This window comes from Diceros bicornis, chromosome 3 (assembly GCF_020826845.1).
Source record: "Diceros bicornis minor isolate mBicDic1 chromosome 3, mDicBic1.mat.cur, whole genome shotgun sequence".
Classification (NCBI taxonomy): domain Eukaryota; kingdom Metazoa; phylum Chordata; class Mammalia; order Perissodactyla; family Rhinocerotidae; genus Diceros; species Diceros bicornis.
In genome coordinates this window covers 64,263,448-64,281,453 of record NC_080742.1, presented here as the reverse complement: position 1 = coordinate 64,281,453, position 18,006 = coordinate 64,263,448, and the positions used below count along the sequence as shown (strand labels likewise).

General features: G+C 38.3%; 1 long non-coding RNA gene across 1 annotated transcript; it reads left to right on the top strand.

Moving 5' to 3' along the window:
- Positions 1–12,716: 12,716 nt before the first annotated feature.
- LOC131396338 (uncharacterized) lies at positions 12,717–16,622 on the top strand. The gene is made up of 2 exons (XR_009216471.1): positions 12,717–12,827; positions 15,715–16,622. It is a non-coding gene; the product is annotated as an uncharacterized LOC131396338 (long non-coding RNA).
- The last annotated feature ends 1,384 nt before the right edge of the window (positions 16,623–18,006 follow it).

The window sequence follows — 18,006 nt, the reverse complement described above, 5'->3', positions numbered from 1 at the left end:
TTCCTTGGCCTCTTGGGAGTCAGGAAGACATGGTATGTTCATGCTGGACTAATGTTTATCTTTCCACAGGGGTCCCCAACTCTCCAAGGCCAAGCTCTTCCCAGAGTCCTCTGCTTTTTGGTCCTTGCCTGGGAGTCTGCCCTACTCTCCAGGTGCTTTCCCAACCAAGAGGAAGAAAACTCCACACTAGTTCTCCCTCCTGTACCCCAGCAGCACTATTGTTGTACCCACAGTATTTAAACAGTTTTAGTTCTAAATTCTGAAGTAGAATAAATAGAGTCCAACGGACATATGCATGTGTATGTTTAACAATAAATAACTTGCTACTTCTTGCATTCTAGAGTGGTCACCAGCTGAAACCTTCAACATGGAGCAAGTACAGGGAAACGGGTTGCAAAGTAATATGGAACATCTTCTAACTAGAGAGTAGACAGGGAAATGCAGGAGTATTTGTTTAAGCATCTGTTTGGTACACTTGATATTATCCTAGTCCCTCTGTCTTATAAATAAATTTTTCCTCTTCTTTAATATGAAAGAGTTATAATTCTATAAATTAGGTAGCCTCTTTAGAATAATGCAATTTGAAAATGAATCTCAAGGTTTTATTAAATGTGGTTTTTATGACCTTGGTATATGGTTTCTTAGAAAATAGTTTTTAAAAATACTTATGTACTCATTTAAACATATACCACTCATGGACAAGATGATAGCTTAACACCCAGTGTAAACAGTTGGATTTTCTTTCTACAAACTATGATTTCCTTTTAAAAGTAATTTGTCATCTTTAGTTGGATCAAAATGGCATGTTTCCCTATTCCTTCCAACCTACAGGAAAGAAAAAAATGTATTTCTAAAAATAATAAATTTTTAACTGTATTAGAAAACAATAAGAAGAATTAAAATTTTCGAGAAATACCTGCAAAATAAAAGTAGACGAGATCAGATCTCTGGAGAAAATATAGGAAATGATAGCCCAAAACAAGCCCAAAGAGAAGATTTTTGTGGCTAAGGGGTTAGTTCCAGAGAAGCTTCAAGTTCAAGGTCAAAAGACTCAAGGAATGAAAGAAGGTCATTGGGCAAATTTTAGGATAGCGAAGGGGAGCTGCAGTTGGAACACTGGCCCCTCCGCTGCTTGCCCTTCGTGAGTAGAGTGTGTCTTCTGGCTGTGAGACTCTGTTTAGTTTTTTTGGTGAAGGGTGGAGTAGGAACTAGCTGATGAGGGCTATCTTCCTACAGGCTAAAGTAGGAGCCATCCCTCCGGTATCAGCAAGGCAAGGCAGTGCCCCAGTTAGTTTTACTGATTTACTGCTAGTTTTACTGCTTACCATCCTCCAGGAAATGAGTCCCACACCCAGAAGATAAATCATGGCACACCTTTTCAGCATTATGTCTTGCTTTTCTCCCACAATTACCAGAAGCAGGCTAAGTAGAATAGCCAGATTGTCAGATTGGAGAATATGAGAAGAGAGCGCTTATTCATATTTCTAATGATTCTATGTGAAGTTGCTTTGGTTACACTAACATGCCTGGCCTCCTCTATACCAAATTGCCCACACACTTTCCCCATAATTTAGTCTATTGATTTCATGTCTGTCCAAGAATTAGGAATTCCTATTTGTTTCTTGTTAATAGTATCTCTATGAAGCTTTTAAAACAGAACAAAGGGATATCAATATCAGTGTAAACTGAAGTCAGTACAGCATAAAGATGTTAAGAATGGTGCGTTAAATAGTAGAGAGTTAAGCGATAGTTGGTTTTTGTCTCCTTTTAAAACAAGCTTGCTCAGAGGACACACCAATCTAGATTGTTCCTAGTCTCTATATCCGCATCCAAAGGGGCTTATCAGTTCTTTCTATCCATAACCCTTTATATACACCTAGAGGACAATGTTCTGTTTCTATCCAGCAGGAAACTAATCTGGGTGAAGCTTTTCACTAGATTTGGCACTCAGCAGTCAATAAAATGCTTACATATCTCTAGGGGCACAGATCTTCACCAGAGCTTTGTCTGACCAAGAGGTCTTTGCTCCCTTCTAAGGTGATGGGTAGCCAACAAAGTAAATTAATCTGCATATTAAACATTTGATGGTATGCCCTAAGGGGAGCCCTAGAGATCCTATTGAAGTCTTGTTATCAATCCCAATTGGAATGCATCCATTGAACAGAGGACAAATTTTATTTAAGATAAACAACAAAAGGTACCAGAACCAAGATTCACTTCCTTTCAGTTTGACGAATTCTAATTCTTGCCCTTGCAGTTCGGCAAACTCCTTTTTCTGATTCAAGAGCTCCTTTTAAAATAATCACAAAAATGATATATGTACATAATACCCCACCTCCACCCAATCAGTGTGTTTGTCCACTACAATTCTCTAGATATTTTCCCCTATCTTTTTTCCATTCCTTATCAAATGACCTTTTAAAAAGAAAATGTAGTCTGAGGAGAGTAAGGAGATTAAGTGGGGGAAAATGGTGAACCTTAAGAATTAGCAGTACAAAGGAGGAAAATAAAAAGTAGTATGGCTAGATTTTGCATGTTAGAGGTAAGCAATGCTCTTTTTTTTTTTTAATTGAGGTGCCATTAGTTTATAAAATCATATAAATTTCAGATGTACATCATTATAGTTGATTTCTGCATAGACTACATCATGTTCACCACCCAAAGTCTCATTACCATCTGTCACCATACACATGTGCCCTGTACTCCTTTGGCTCTCGCCCTTTCCCCCTTCCCCTCTGGCAACCACCAGTCTATTCTCTGTGTCTAGGTGTTTGTTTGTTGTGGTGGTGGTTTTTGAAAACCAAATACCATATGATTTCACTCATGTGTGGAAGCAATGCTGTTTGATGCTTGATAATCTTTTGGCAAATTGGAAAGAATCTAACGATAATTTGGTAAGTTAAAAACAACAGCAGCAATGTTGCATTAAATGGCTTTTAATATGTTGGCTTTCCAAAATCCATTTTTACTTTCTAACAGGACACTAATTTTCTTAGTTTTTTTCACATTGTCTCAGCTTTTGTTAAATGCACACTGTCCAGGAGGAGGTTTTGCTCTGATGACTTCTCCAGAGAGAGCTGTGCTGACTTCAGAGAGGGCACTTATTCAGCCTGAAGGGATAATTCTGTGCTCTCCACTGGAGTGGTACCTGAGGCCATGACTGTTTACGCTTCTGCAGCTGAAGCTCCCTAGAGCTTCCATTGCTCTAGGGAGCCATATTCTGTTGTGTGAAGGATGCAAACGACTTTCACAAGAAAGTACTTGTATGGCAGCCAGGGCTGCGATAATAAAGTACCCCAGACTGGGTGGCTTAAACAACAGAAATTTATTTTCTCAGAATTCTGGACGCTAGAAGTCCAAAGTCAAGGTGTCAGCAGAGTTGCTTTCTTCTGAAGGCTTCTCTCCTTGGCTTGTAGATGACTGTCTTCTCCATGTGCCTTCACATGGTCTTCCCTCTGTGTGTCTGTGTCCTAATCTCCTCTTCTTATAAGGACACCAGTCATTTTGGATTAGGGCCTACTCATATGATCTTATTTTATTTTAATTATCTCTTTAAAGGTCCTATCCCCAAATACAGTCAGGAATTTGTGGGGGACCACAATTCAGCCCATAACAGTGGTCTTCTCCTCTCTGGTAGCGGGGGTTCAAATGGTGAGATCTGCTCCATGTTTCAAAATTTGCCAGAGAAGAGTCAAGTAGTAGAAGTCAAGTCCAAAATCATTTATTGGAGGGTGGAAAGTTTTAGAAGAGCTAGGAAGTTTGCACAAACTAAATTTGCCTTGGCATTAGCTCTAAAGGAAGATGGGTTGAATAAAGTGCCATTAGGTCATTTTTTAAGTCCAATGTTTGGACATTCACTAACTCCCCACTTCTTCATCTTTCAGGTTGGTTTATAAGCTTATGAGTAGAGAACTGGGTTAACAGAATAAAGACTAGTTATTGTTATGCATGTCCCCAGCCTTACCCTCACTTTCCTAGACTCTCTCAGTGTCTCAGAAGATGAAGCCCACTCCATGTGGGCTCCCTCGACTTCCCTTCCTCTCCACTTCAGATTTCTTTGTACCTTCATCCAACCTGTTTTCCTTTGCTTTTCTCTCAGAGGATACAGGCCCTTCCATCTTCCCAAGGCCAACTCCTCTACGTGTGTCTTTGCTTCTATGGTCAATCATAGCCTCTAAGACCTTTTTCTTTCAATGATTCTTTCCTATCACCACTGACTCTCCCTCTCCCGGGAGAGACCACAATCTCTTCTTCTCCGTTGGTTGTTTCTCATAGGTTCACCAAAACAAGCTCAGAGTTCCAGTATTTTTAAAGCAAAATAAAACACAAATCCCTCAAATTGTGTGCTATCCTTCCTCTTCACTGCCAAAGCTCTCAGGATAACTGTATGCTTGAATACATTTGTCAGTCATCTTCTTTAGTCCTGGTTCAGAGACTGGCACTGTTGACACTTTCCTGAAGCAGTGCCCTCCCTTGGTTTGTTCTGGCTCTGTCTGTTCTCGCTCTCCCCCAACAGCTTAGCTCTTCCTTCAGTCTTCGTCTTGCCCTATGGTGATCTCATCTGCTCCTATGGCCCTACTATAAACCTCTGCTCAAATATTTACCAAATCAATCTAATTTGCTTTGATCTAAGCCCCTAACCCACACTGCCAACTGTTTCCTGAACAGCTGAACCTGGATGTCCATCTGGCACTTCCACACACGAGCAACGCAAAATCCATCATTTCCTCCAACACCTGCCCATTTTTCAACAAATAAATTGCAATTAAAAAAAAGTCTGGAGAGAAATGTAAAAGAAACCTATAGACTAGAGAGACTTAAGAGACATAGCAACCTTGTGGATCTTGTGTTGAATCTTATTCAAATAAGCTGGAAAAACATTTTGATACAATCAGAGAAATTTGAACACTGACTAGGTATTGGATAATATTATGGAATTATTGCTAAATTTGTTTAGGTGTGATAATGGTATTGAAGTTATGTTTTAAAACAGTCCTTATCTTTTTGAGATACAAACTAAAATATTTATGGAAAAAATTATGCGATATATGAGATTTTTCTTTTAAGTCCTCTGGTGGGAAAGGGAGTAGGCGTTATAGATGGAATAGGGCTAGGCATGAATTGAAGCTGGCGATGGATACACGGGGGGTCTTTCACATAATTATCTTTACTTTGATATTCGCTTAAAGTTTCTCATAATAAAATGGTTTTAAAAAATCAAGAAAGGATTAAAAAATGAAATTAAGTTTAAAAGATCTACACCTCTTTCTCACTCCCTTAATTTTGTTGACAGACCTTACTCTTTCGTCTTTGTCATTATGCTATTCTTCACCTTCTCCCCCCAACTGCCAAACATATAGGAACTGTATTAAACCCAGTTTGCTTTCCCTAAAGTATACTTGATTTCCTTCCTCTGTTTTCCTAATCACCACCTCAGTTTATGGGTCCTCATTTTTTTCATCTGTAATAACTTCCTGTCTCTCCAACTGGTTGTCGTAAGGGTAGAGTTTATTCTCACAAGACTAGAATAATATTCTAATTCCACTTCTATTCCCAGACCATTACTTAGAACAGACTTATTTTGAGAAAATAGAACAGTCTGTGGGAGGCTTTGGTGCCTAAAATGAAGCATGAATGGACTTCTGACCTTGGAATTGATGGGAATGAGAATGGGAAGGAAGTTCGGGAGTTGATTGCCATTTGCATTCCAAACTTGGGTTACACTTTTCTAATAATTGTTCAATAGGCAGAGACAGCTGAGTGTGCTGGTTAAGAGCCAAACAGCCTCCCAGCTCCAGGGACTCAGTTCTCTACCAAATGAAATAAGAAAATTATTGTGTTGATTCCATAGGATCATTATGAGGATTAAATGACATAATACGTATAAGGCACTTAAAATAGTGCCTGGCACATAGTGAGTGCTATATAAAGTCAGTAAAATATAACTCCTTTGATGAGTTAGCAAATTCTCCTGTTAATACAAACAGCTACATCTCACTGATTTTTAGAATATTCACTTTTAAAAAATAACCTGTGGGTTGTGACGGTTTTCCCAGGTCTCCAAAGACAAGTGCATCCCCAAGGGATGCATAAAACAATATTTTGGGAAACAGAAGAAAATCAGTACTTCTCTTTATATTTTTTTCTTTAAAATAATAAATTAGGCTTTTTTAGGGTTCAATATTCAGAGAGACACTGGAGCCCTTATTCTTTCCACAGGTGAGTCTGTCAGTATGGTAAGAGGGTGTCTTAAAGGAAGGCTAAGTGTTCTACAATGCTGTGGAGAGTAATGGAGGGTAACAGTGGTGCTCATCCTCACTCATTAGCTGTCAATGTGTTGCAATGTATTACAGCTCTGTGTGCAGGGAAAGGAAGTTTACAGATTATATTCTCTAACTTTAATGAAACTAACCTTCACAAAATGAATAAATGGCTTAAAAAGATGTCTGCAAAGAAAACAGGGAATAAAGACAGACCAAATTATGTAAACACAGGCAAACAGCAAGAAAATGGCAGACCTGATACTTCTATTCCTAGGCAAGCTCTTAGCAGACACATTGCAAGGTAAAAAAAACCATGATGAAATTACATCTGACAAGAAGTCAGCCAAAACGAAAAAAGGAAAGAAAGAAATGACCAAGAATACTATTTGAAATATGAGTATATACATCTACAATTGTTAAAGATGAGCCTGTAAATTCTGAAACACACAGAGCTCCTGTTTTCTGAGTCAATAAAGGAAAGATGCATCAGAGAAGATATAGCCTCAATAGTAAATGGTTTCTTAGTTTGCAAAAATGTTTTGTAGAAAAACTATGGTAGTTGAAGCTGCTACTCTTACTGGAATAATTTTTTTTTTTAAACGACTGTAGGTCAATATTACAAGCAAAGTATTGCAGTGAAGTATTAAAGTCAGGAGTGAACAAAATGCTAAAGCATATAGCAATGTAGTTAATTACACAAAAACAAGACATTGAAATATAGTGTATTCCTAATGTTTTGTAAAGAGATGATCAGCTGATAGCGAATTTTTAAAATATCAATTAGAAGTTCATTGCTTATCTAACACTTAAGAAAGCTGCCAGATTTAAAGATGGTGGGCATTTCTCTTTTAGAAAAACAAATTTGCTGACTACCTCTGTGACAACAGGTGGCAGTAAGTAGGATGATATCTATCAAATGTTTTCAAAGACATAAACACACCTAATCTGTCCTTTAAAAGTTAAAAAAAAAAAGACAGAGAGAAAGCATCTGATTTTTTTAAGAAAACTCTTAACAAAATAAATTGTGCTACAGAAACAGTGCTTTGAAAATGTTTCCCTTGCTATGAAATCTTTGGGGCAAAATAATGTAATTTACCACTTTAACAAATTTTTATATCTGAACACTGAAAAATTAGAAAGAGAATTTTATAATCTGTTTTAAAATCTTTCAAATAAAGAGTTTCATTGGCTTTTGAATCCTTTAAAAAAATATATAAAAATGCAAAACCATCTAACTTAGTTTGCAAAAGCAAGTGATGGGCGTGACAAAAGATGGAAATGTACTACTCAGATTTCAACAAAAGTCTTTGGCTCACTGTGGAATAAGACTGAAAAGTGATTTAGTAAGTACATCCAATAATGTACTTCTTCCATTTAGATCTAGAGTTCTTTGTTAGGTATTTTTCCAGCTAAGGCACCATTAAAACCAAGGATCAAAAGAAACTGACTCAGAACCAAGACTTTGAAGATAAAGAAGCATTTCAATCACTCTACTCTCACTAAAAATATCAGTATGAATGTAATCACTTACAATATAATGCTATAACAACATTTTTGATGACAGCAAGAAGATATTTTGTATTATGGATAAATATAAAGTACTTTTTTTTTAAATTTTTTGTTTATTGCAGTAACATTGGTTTATAAAATTGTATAAATTTCAGGTGTACATCATTATACTTCTATTTCTGCATAGATTACATCATGTTCACCACCCAAATACTAATTATAACCCATCACCACACACATGTGCTGAATTATCCCTTTCGCCCTCCTCCCTCCCCCCTTCCCCTCTGGTAACCACCAATCCAATCTCTGTCTCTATGTGTTTGTTTGTTGTTGTTGTTATCTACGACTTAATGAGGAAGATCATATGGTATTTGACCTTCTCCCTCTGACTTATTTCACTTTGCACAATACCCTCAATGTCCATCCATGTTGTCACAAATGGCTAGATTTCATCGTTTCTTATGGTTGAGTAGTATTCCATTGTGTATATATACCACATCTTCTTTATCCATTCGTCCCTTGATGGGCACTTAGGTTGCTTCCAAGTCTTGGCTATTGTGAATAACGCTGCAATGAACACAGGGGTGCTTGTATCTTTACACATTGGTGTTTTCAAGTTCTTTGGATAAATACCCAACAGTGGAATACCTGGATCATATGGTAGTTCTATCCTTGATTTTTTAAGGAATCTCCATAGTGTTTTCCGTAGTGGCTGCATCAGTTTGCACTCCCACCAGCAATGTATGAGAGTTCCCTTCTCTCCACATCCTCTCCAACACATGTTGTTTCCTGTCTTGTTAATTATAGCCATTCTGACGGGCGTGAGGTGATATCTCATTGTAGTTTTGATTTGCATTTCCCTGATAGTTAATGATTTTGAACATTTTTTCATATGCCTGTTGCCCATCTGCACATCTTCTTTGGAGAAATGTCTGTTCAGGTCTTTTGCCCATTTTTTAATTGGGCTGTTAGTTTTTTTGTTGTTGAGATGCATCAGTTCTTTATATATTTTGGAGATTAAGCCCTTATCAGAAGTATGGTTTGCAAATATCTTCTCCCAATTGTTAGGTTGTCTTTTCGTTTTGTTGATGGTTTCCTTTGCTGTGCAGAAGCTTTGTAGTTTGATGTAGTCCCATTTGTTTATTTTTTCTACTGTTTCTCTTGTCCGGTCAGACATGGTGCTTGAAAATATGTTGCTAAGACTGATGTTGAAGAGCATACTGCCTATGTTTTCTTCTAGAAGTTTCATAGTTTCAGGTCTTACATTCAAGTCTTTAATCCATTTTGAGTTAATTTTTGTGTATGGTGTAAGGTAAGGGTCTACTTTCATTTTTTGCATGTGGCCATCCAGTTTTCCCAACACCATTTGTTGAAGAGACTTTTTTTTCCTCCATTGTATGTTCTTGGTTCCTTTGTCAAAGATTAGCTGTCCACAGATGTGTGGGTTTATTTCCGGGCTTTCGATTTTATTCCATTGATCTGTGTCCAACAACATTTTTCACAGAAATAGAACAAAGAATCCTAAAATTTATATGGAACAACAAAAGACCCTGAACAGCTAAAGGAATCTTGAGAAAAAAGAACAAAGCTGGAGGTATCACACTCCCTGATTTCAAAATATACTACAAAGCTATAGTAACCAAAACAGCGTGGTACTGGCATAAAGTACTTTTTTAAAATAGTTTATTTAAAATTACTTATTCAAAAATTTATATCTTAGTATATCATTTATAATGTGCATAATGCATTAGTAAAACACACGTATATTGTGGGGGATCAGAATTGGCCACCCCAAAATGTGTCTCTTTGGCATGAGGAAGATTTTGGGTTGGTTACTTTTAAAAACTGCAGACATGGGTGAAGCTCTGAAAAGTAGAAATTACCCTTTTTATTTATTTATTTATTTATTTTTGTGATGGAGATCAGCTCTGAGCTGATGCCAATCCTCCTCTTTTTTGCTGAGGAAGACTGGCCCTGTGCCTATCTTCCTCTACTTTATATGGGATGCCACCACAGCATGGCCTGACAAGCAGTTCGTTTGTGAGCGCCTGGGATCCGAACCCTGGCCGCCAGCAGCCAAGAGCACACGCATAACCGCTAGGCTACGGGGTTGGCCCCTGGATTTTACCCTTTGTAAGAGACATTTACATTTGGAAGGGAAATCTCCATGTGTCAAGATACCGCCCTCTCTGTACCAGGAAGAAGGAGAGGATGACCTTATCTCTAGAAACTCTTATCAATGCAGAAGGCAAGGACTTAAATCTGCATAGTAACCTTACTCTTGTTTACTGTGCTTTTCTGGTAATCTCCCATAACTGACTGCCCCTACCCCCAACATCCTCCTCTATCTTTAGCTGAGGATAGTGTTTAAGATAAGAGTCCCTGTCATTTTGGTGGCTTACCCAGTTTTTCCTGGGTTTCTCCCACGTATATATGTTATAAAGCTTTGTTTGATTTACTACTGTTATTCTGTCTCATGTCCATTTAATCTTTAGGCCACCCAGAAAGGACCCAGAATGGGTAGAGGATAGTCTTCCTCCCCAACAATATGTATACATACGTACATATATATGTACACACACACACACACACACATATATATACAGTCATGTGGCTTAATGACAGGCATATGTTCTTAGAAATGCATCGTTAGACCACTTCATTGTTGTGTGAACACCATAGAGTGGACTTACACAAGCTTAAATGGTATAGCCTACTACACGCCTAGGCTACATAGTACTAATCTTATGAGACCACCATGGTATACGTGGTCCATTGTTGACCAAAACGTCGTTATGGGGCACATGAGTGTATAAGTGTGTGAGCACGTGCGTGCATGAGACTTACAAATAAATAAAAACTGAATTTTACTTTTGGCAAGGCAGTGTGAGGAGCTCCACAAACTCACTCCCCAGTGAAATTGATGAAAATTATTTTTTAAAAACAACCATTTAAAGTCATGGGAAATGATCTTAAGGGTAGATAGTAAATAAAGAAACATTTATTCAAGATGTACTAAAACTCAGTAACAACAGAGTCTATAATATTTGAATAAATACCTGCTTTCTCCCCATCCTCTCCTAGGTCTGCAAGATGGAAGCTCCTCTCCTGCCTGGTGCAGACAATTACCAAGGGCTCCCTCTCCCCCTAGATCCAGCTAGAGGGCTATCATCCCTGGAGAAACAGGACATCAGTATTTCTCATTCTTCCCCAGCCACCTGTTGCTGAGGCTAAGTTCTGGGTGAGTGCAGCTGAGACCCTTCTTCCACCTGTAACCACAGGACCAGGAACAGAATTTCCCACCCCAAAATATGCCTCTTTGGCATAAGGGCTATTTTGAGCTGAAGATTATTTAAAAAAAAAAAAAAAGAAAAGAAAAAAGAAAACAGCAGACATAGGGAGAGCTCTGAAAACCTAGTAGAGGGTACCCATTTGTAAGGGAAATCTACATTTAAAAGAGATATCTCCATTTGTAAGGGTGCCTTCTTCTCTACGCCAGGAAGGAGAGGATGACTACATCTCTAGAAACTCTTATCAGTAGAGATGACAATGACTTAAATCTACATAACAACCTAACCTTTGTTTACTGTGGTTTTCCTGGTAACTTGCCATAACTGACCTCATCTTAACAGATGTTAAAAGCTATTTTTCAGGGCGGGCCAGCCAGGAGCATGTGCAGAAAGGAAAATTTTGATCTGCCAATGAAAATTCATCCTGCCAGCACTTCGGCATACCAGCTGATTCCTAAACCTTACCCCATACCCTGGATTGAGGAGACAGAGTTGAAAGCCTGTCCTTCTGTTCCCTTATAATCGATTGCATAATAAACTGCTTCTCTCAAAGACAGATGTACCACGGTATCAGCTTTTGTGTGCATCAGGTGGCGAGCCCTTGCTTGGTAACACACGCATCACCCACTGGTGGGATGCAGGCTCTACCTTGGGTGCAGCATGCTAAGAATACTAGGGCCCAGATCACTTGCCATGACTCATTTGTAGTTCGTAAATCAGAGGTTCCAAGCCAGGAGAGGCAAGCTGAGAAGACTTATTACCAAACCAGTTATGTTTTTACCCACTGCCTGGAAAGCCAAACACCGAGGCGACGAGACTGCAGTAGAGAGAGAGTTTTAGTGACAGGGCAGCCAAGTGAGGAAACAGGAGAGTGAGTCTGAAATCCACCTCCCTGAAAATGAGGACTCAGGGATATTTATGGGGTAGGGGGCAAGGTGGTCTGAAGTGTGGAAATAGATGATTGAAGGTGACGAAAGGTGAGGTAATTGATGATCTGCTCAGGTGTAGTCAAATTTCATACTTCTTCATAGGATGCATGTTCACAAAATGGTGGTGCTGGCATGATCTGAGGGTAGACTTTTTAGCCTCTTGACACCAAAATGTCACTTATTGGGCATCTGCATGGGCCCAGTTGATGGTGTGGGAGATCAAGATTTGGCCACCCTGAAATATATCTCTTTACCTTGATTGTTTTCTCTGAGGGACATTTGACCTCCCCCACTAAATGCCTAAAGAATTTGACATGGTGGCTTCTTCCTGGAACAGATCTTCTATCATGATGGCTGTAATGATAATGTAAAATAGATGTTACAGTGGGAGGAGCACCAAGCCCCTTTTATCAAAAAACTCTCTCTCTCCCTGACCACATTATCTATAGATGACCCTGAAAAGAATTGTCTTCTTGCCCTCTGAAGTCCCAGACCACTACCCACCCCGAACACCTTCCTCAGCTTTAGCTACAATACTTAAGCAAGTAGCTTAGATAGAGGGATGAGTTGCTCATTTCTGAGTTTCTCCCATGTATACATGTTATTAAACTTGGTAATATTTTCTCCTGCTAACATGTCTTGTTGATTATTTGGCCAGCCATAAGAACCTTAAGGGAAAGGGCAGAGGGGGATTCTCACTCTCCCCCAACAGTTTTGGGGTAGTCGCCAGGATCCCCACTGGCTGGCAAGTGCCTTCTCTGGCTGGAAGAACTGCCTTCTCCTTAGACTACTGCAGATGATGAGATACGGGAACGCCTGATGAAAGCCGGCAAAAGGTAGGACTTCTTACCACGTCAGCCTCCCGGAATCTCTATCTGCGGAGTCCAGTGGAAGGAAGCGGTGAGAATATTTTTCTCTTTCTAAATTGAGATTGGCAGGAAAAAATATTTGGGAAACTAGTTTCTTGTGCTTTTAGTGACTCTGGTAAATTTGGTAGAGTGCTCTTGGTTTTGATCTTGATCCCTTTTTCTCCCAGATAGTCTCTGTCTTGTTCTGTGTCCTGAGAAAACTTGGCTTTGTGACCAGTGAGAATATTCTCCTTGGTCTCCACCATACGGAAGGTGCATTTACCGGGGTGCCCCTTGGTGGCCAGTCGAGTAGACTGGGGTTCCGAACTGTCTCTTTGTCCGGCTGTGCCAAGCTCTCAGGGACGTTTGTCATAAAGGGCCCAGTCCATAAGGGCTTTTGTCGTTTTAACCTTCGTTGCTTGTTAGTGCTGGAAAAATCCCATTCCAGTATCGCCTGCCCGGTGTCACAGATTAGCGGGTTTGTGACTGGAGGCGTCCCACACTATTGTGGGAGACTGGAGACACCATTTTCACTACACCATCCTTACCGCCTGTGCAATGAAGGTCTTTACTTTCTCTGAATATCTTTGGGAGTGAATTCTGTGGATCATGGGGGCTACATCATTTGCGCCCTCACCAGGGACGCCTCTTGCGTCCATGGTAAAGATTTATTCGAAGCATGGAAAGTTACCTCCAGGTCTTTCCTTAAAAAGGCTTATTGGATCGAGTCACTATTGGAATAAATATACAAATGAAGATCCTACTCGTCAATGGCCAGACGACGGATCCTTTGAATTGGGAAAACTTCTAAATTGGGGGAAAAAAAAAATGTTTCGAGAGCTCTCACACAATTGTTTAATTGGTACCTAAAAAAAGGGCCAGAAAAAGGAAGGGAAAAGTTTGAACAGCCTTAAGACCTTGACTCAGGTTACAATTGAATTGAGAACATGTAAAAGTGTAAGTGTTAATAAGATTATAAAGGTTGGAATGTTTGAGCTAATTTTATATAAAGAGGTTACATCAACTTTGCCTGAGTATGTTTTAAAATGTCTGACTGGGAATGCTTCCCTTGTCCAAAATTAGAAGACCAAGACCTATTGATAAAAATCTTAATGATAACTATGTTTAAATGTATAAGATGTGATGAAATTTACATGAAATTTTGTAGGAAAAACTGATGTTATTTCTATTACAGAACTGGTTAACAAAAATAGTAATTTAAATGATGTCTAATTTTATCTGAAGTCTTATGGAGTCTTGTAGGCAATCTAAATAATTATTGGGAATAAGTAACTAAATAGTTGTGAAAAAGATGAAAGCTGGGTGAACTTTAAACAATAATTATGTGTTATGGTGGTTACAGCTTCCAAACTCTTTTTGGTGACTTAAAACTTTAGAGTTTTGCTAAATTTTGTGATAAAAATTCACTGAGTATCATCATTTCCAAATAAGATAAGATATTAGACATTGATTACTAAACGTACGTTTGTCTACTTTTGGCTTTGCATTACAGGAAAACTAAAAGGTGTTTTGGGTCTATTGGTAAACATGTGTTTTATTAAAAGATTGTACTATATAATTTTTATTTATTTATTTTTTTCCCTCAAAGCCCCAGTAGATAGTTGTATGTCATAGCTGCACATCCTTCTAGCTGCTGCATGTGGGACGCGGCCTCAGCATGGCCGGAGAAGCAGTATGTCAGTGCATGCCCAGGATCCGAACCCGGGCCACCAGCATCGGAGCGCGAGCACTTAACCGCTAAGCCACGGGGCTGGCCCAAAGATTGTACTATAAAGAAACATTTTTCTAGAAGTTATGAAGTGTTTATAAATTTTCCAAGCCACAAGATACTAATGTAAAAGAAAGTTTATAATTGTTTACTTAGTCTTTACTTACAAATTAAGGTTTCTAAGAGTTAAAATTGCCAATTAGTATATGTGATTGAAGCTACTAAATATTAAGAAAAATATGTCTGTGTACAAGGAAAGTAAGATGTATAAAGAAGGAACAAAGAATGGAAATATTTTGTTTGGTTGATTAAGAAAGATAAATTTGTCCTCAAGTACTAGGAGGGAAAAGAAAGACCTGGGAAAAATTCTGAATGTAAAAAGAAAGTTATAGGTTTGTGGAACAGGAATTCTGGAAAAGGAGTTTTTGCATGGTCAAGTTGGCTAAGATTGAAATGAATTTAATTAAGTAGATGAGTTTTAATATCAGAAGTAAGCTGGTACAAAATTATAATTTGGTCTTATTTCTCTTAAAAGGATAATTTTCTTCAACTTGATAAAGAGGTTATAAAAGATTTTTCTTTACCTTTGGGTAAGTCGACCTAAAAGACAGAAAAAAAAACAACTGTTAAAATAATTTCCTGTGTTCAAAAGACTGAGGTCTCTCTATTAAGGCTTTTTGGACTGTTAATGCTCTGTTTGCCTTGACTTTTTATATTTTTGACAAGCTCCCCAAAATTCATGTCTTAAATAAAGTCATTTTTTTACTTTTTTTCTTTGAGAATTTTCAAAGGGCCCTGGAACTTCTCAAAGAAATTTGCTCTCTTCCTATAAGGAGAAAGATACTAAACTTATTAGGCTTATTCAGTATGTTAAATTACATGGAAAGCATTGTCAGACAGGTGATGATAAGCCTGCTTAGGTGGTATTATGTGGGTAAATGTTATTGATATAGGTGTTTTAAAATTGTATAACATTACTGAAATTCTGATCTGTCCTGGTTATGTCATAATTCTGGTTATTATTATTTTAAAGTGTTGTATGTCACCAAATTAACCAAATTTCTTTGTCAATGGCCATTTTGAGGTCCTGCTGTTTACAGACTTATTTCTTGGCTGTAATGCTTTTGCAATATGTTTCAACTTCAGAAAAATTCATGGAAAGGACTCTGACATTTACACTGGAGTACAGGTTTCTGACAAACTTTCTGATCATAAAACTGAACTTGCTAAGAAATTACAGAAATCTGATGGAGAAACTGATGACTTCATGAAGCTGCTAACAAAAAGATTGGGATCAAGAATGGATTACACAGGACTAAATGAACTGATAAGGATGATTATAATTTTTATGATTTTTCATTTGAAGTATTGCTGAATTTTTAATGTTTTGTTTTTTCGGATTTAAGGAAAACTTTTTCTCTTTTCTCCTGAGCTAGCTATGACTTATAGCAATTTGGTAAATGATACTTTTGTAAGTAAAATTGAAATATTTATCTTTTTCTCTCTATCTGATCCCTCGAATTTGGAAACTCTTAGTAAGTGAGTATTGTTATTTTCATGGCAATATAGTTATTTGCATAAGTTCAATAAGAATCTGTTCTCCTTATAACAGGACACAATTGGAAACACTGGTTATATCACCAAGGCTGTGACTGGAACATCATATTTGCGATATAACCATACAGCTTTTGAGGTGTGAAGATTGGACTTTATGGAATAAAGCCATGTGGAAATATGGGCCTGGTACATTATGTTCCAAGCAGCACTTACCAGGACAAGTAAAGAATGTCACTTCTCTGGCAGGCACAAGGAACCTCGAAATATTTTGGGGGAACCTCGGAAGAGAGGAATTCACCCAAATCTGTAGGTATTACAGGCGAAGTCTGATGACAAAATCCTTGGCTTGGCTTTCCTGGCCTCGAGAGGCCTTTAAAGTTCAATCTGAGATTCCTTATAAAAAGTTCCAGCAAAGCAGATTTAAAAGAGCCTTTGTGATCAATTGCTATTCTTGCTGTACTTATGTAAATAATTGTGCCAACTCTATTGGAACTAGACTTATTTTGCAAACTAGTTTTAATTTGGCTATCTTTGATAAAAATGAGGGTGATTTTAGAAAGAAAAATTATATTTCAGTAAAAACTATAGTATACATTTGCAGATATTAGACTCTAGTTTTGTTGTCTTTTGAGGTTTTTGTTTTATATCTGTTGACTGGACTGGATCCTGATTTCTTCTAGTCTCCTGAAATATCTGGCTACAGACATCCAAACTAACGTTTTTGATTTATTCTATCATTTTCATTTGGAATCACTGAGAACTAAACCTGCCCTTTTTCCTGAAGCCTTACAAACTGAAGCTGATGGACTTGATATAAACTTAAGAGATTACCTGATGACATCATCAGAGACATTTTAAACTGCAAAAGATGCTTTGACGCTGACATCTAAAAATCTTCTTAACTGGCTGCCCTCTAAACTCAGAAACTGCTTACAACTTGCTCCAACCATTAACCTTGTTTTTCTTTTGTTTACATAGAAATGCGTCTATTAAATACTTGATTGATTGCTTCCACAATATAGGCATAACCTTGAGAACCCACTTGCATCACCACATTCTAAAATGAACTTAATTGAACTGATCTATTATCAGGACTATGAAATGTGTTCAGTGAGATGAAACAATCTACCAACTCAGCTTCTGGACTATGAAACTTCTTTAAGTTTCAAAAGGACTGTGAAACTTTTAGTTTCAAAGGTGGGACTGTGGGAGATCAAGATTTGGCCACCCTGAAATGTATCTCTTTACCTTGATTGTTTTCTCTGAGGGACATTTGACCTCCCCCACTAACTGCCTAAAGAATTTGACATGGTGGCTCCTTCCTGGAACAGATCTTCTATCGTGATGGCTGTAATGATAATGTAAAATAGATGTTACAATGGGAGGGGCACCAAGCCCCTTTTATCAAAAAACTCTCTCTCTCCCTGACCACGTTATCTATAGATGACCCTGAAAAGAATTGTCTTCTTGCCCTCTGAAGTCCCAGACCACTACCCACCCCCAACACCTTCCTTGCCTTTAGCTACAATACTTAAGCAAGCAGCTTAGACAGAGGGATGAGTTGCTCATTTCTGAGTTTCTCCCGTGTATACATGTTATTAAACTTGGTAATATTTTCTCCTGCTAACCTGTCTTGTTGATTATTTGGCCAGCCATAAGAACCTTAAGGGAAAGGGCAGAGGGGGATTCTCACTCTCCCCCCACAATGGGTTGGCGGTCTCAACTGGCCTGAACTGGACAAGGGGGTCCTAATTCCTGAAAAACAGCTCAAACACCATTACCATGGTGATACAGGTGCCAGGGAGATATTATCTATAGGAACCTAGTGGGAGTCAGATAGCATTATGCCTAAACAGCAGAGTTAACGATGGGCAGGTGAAC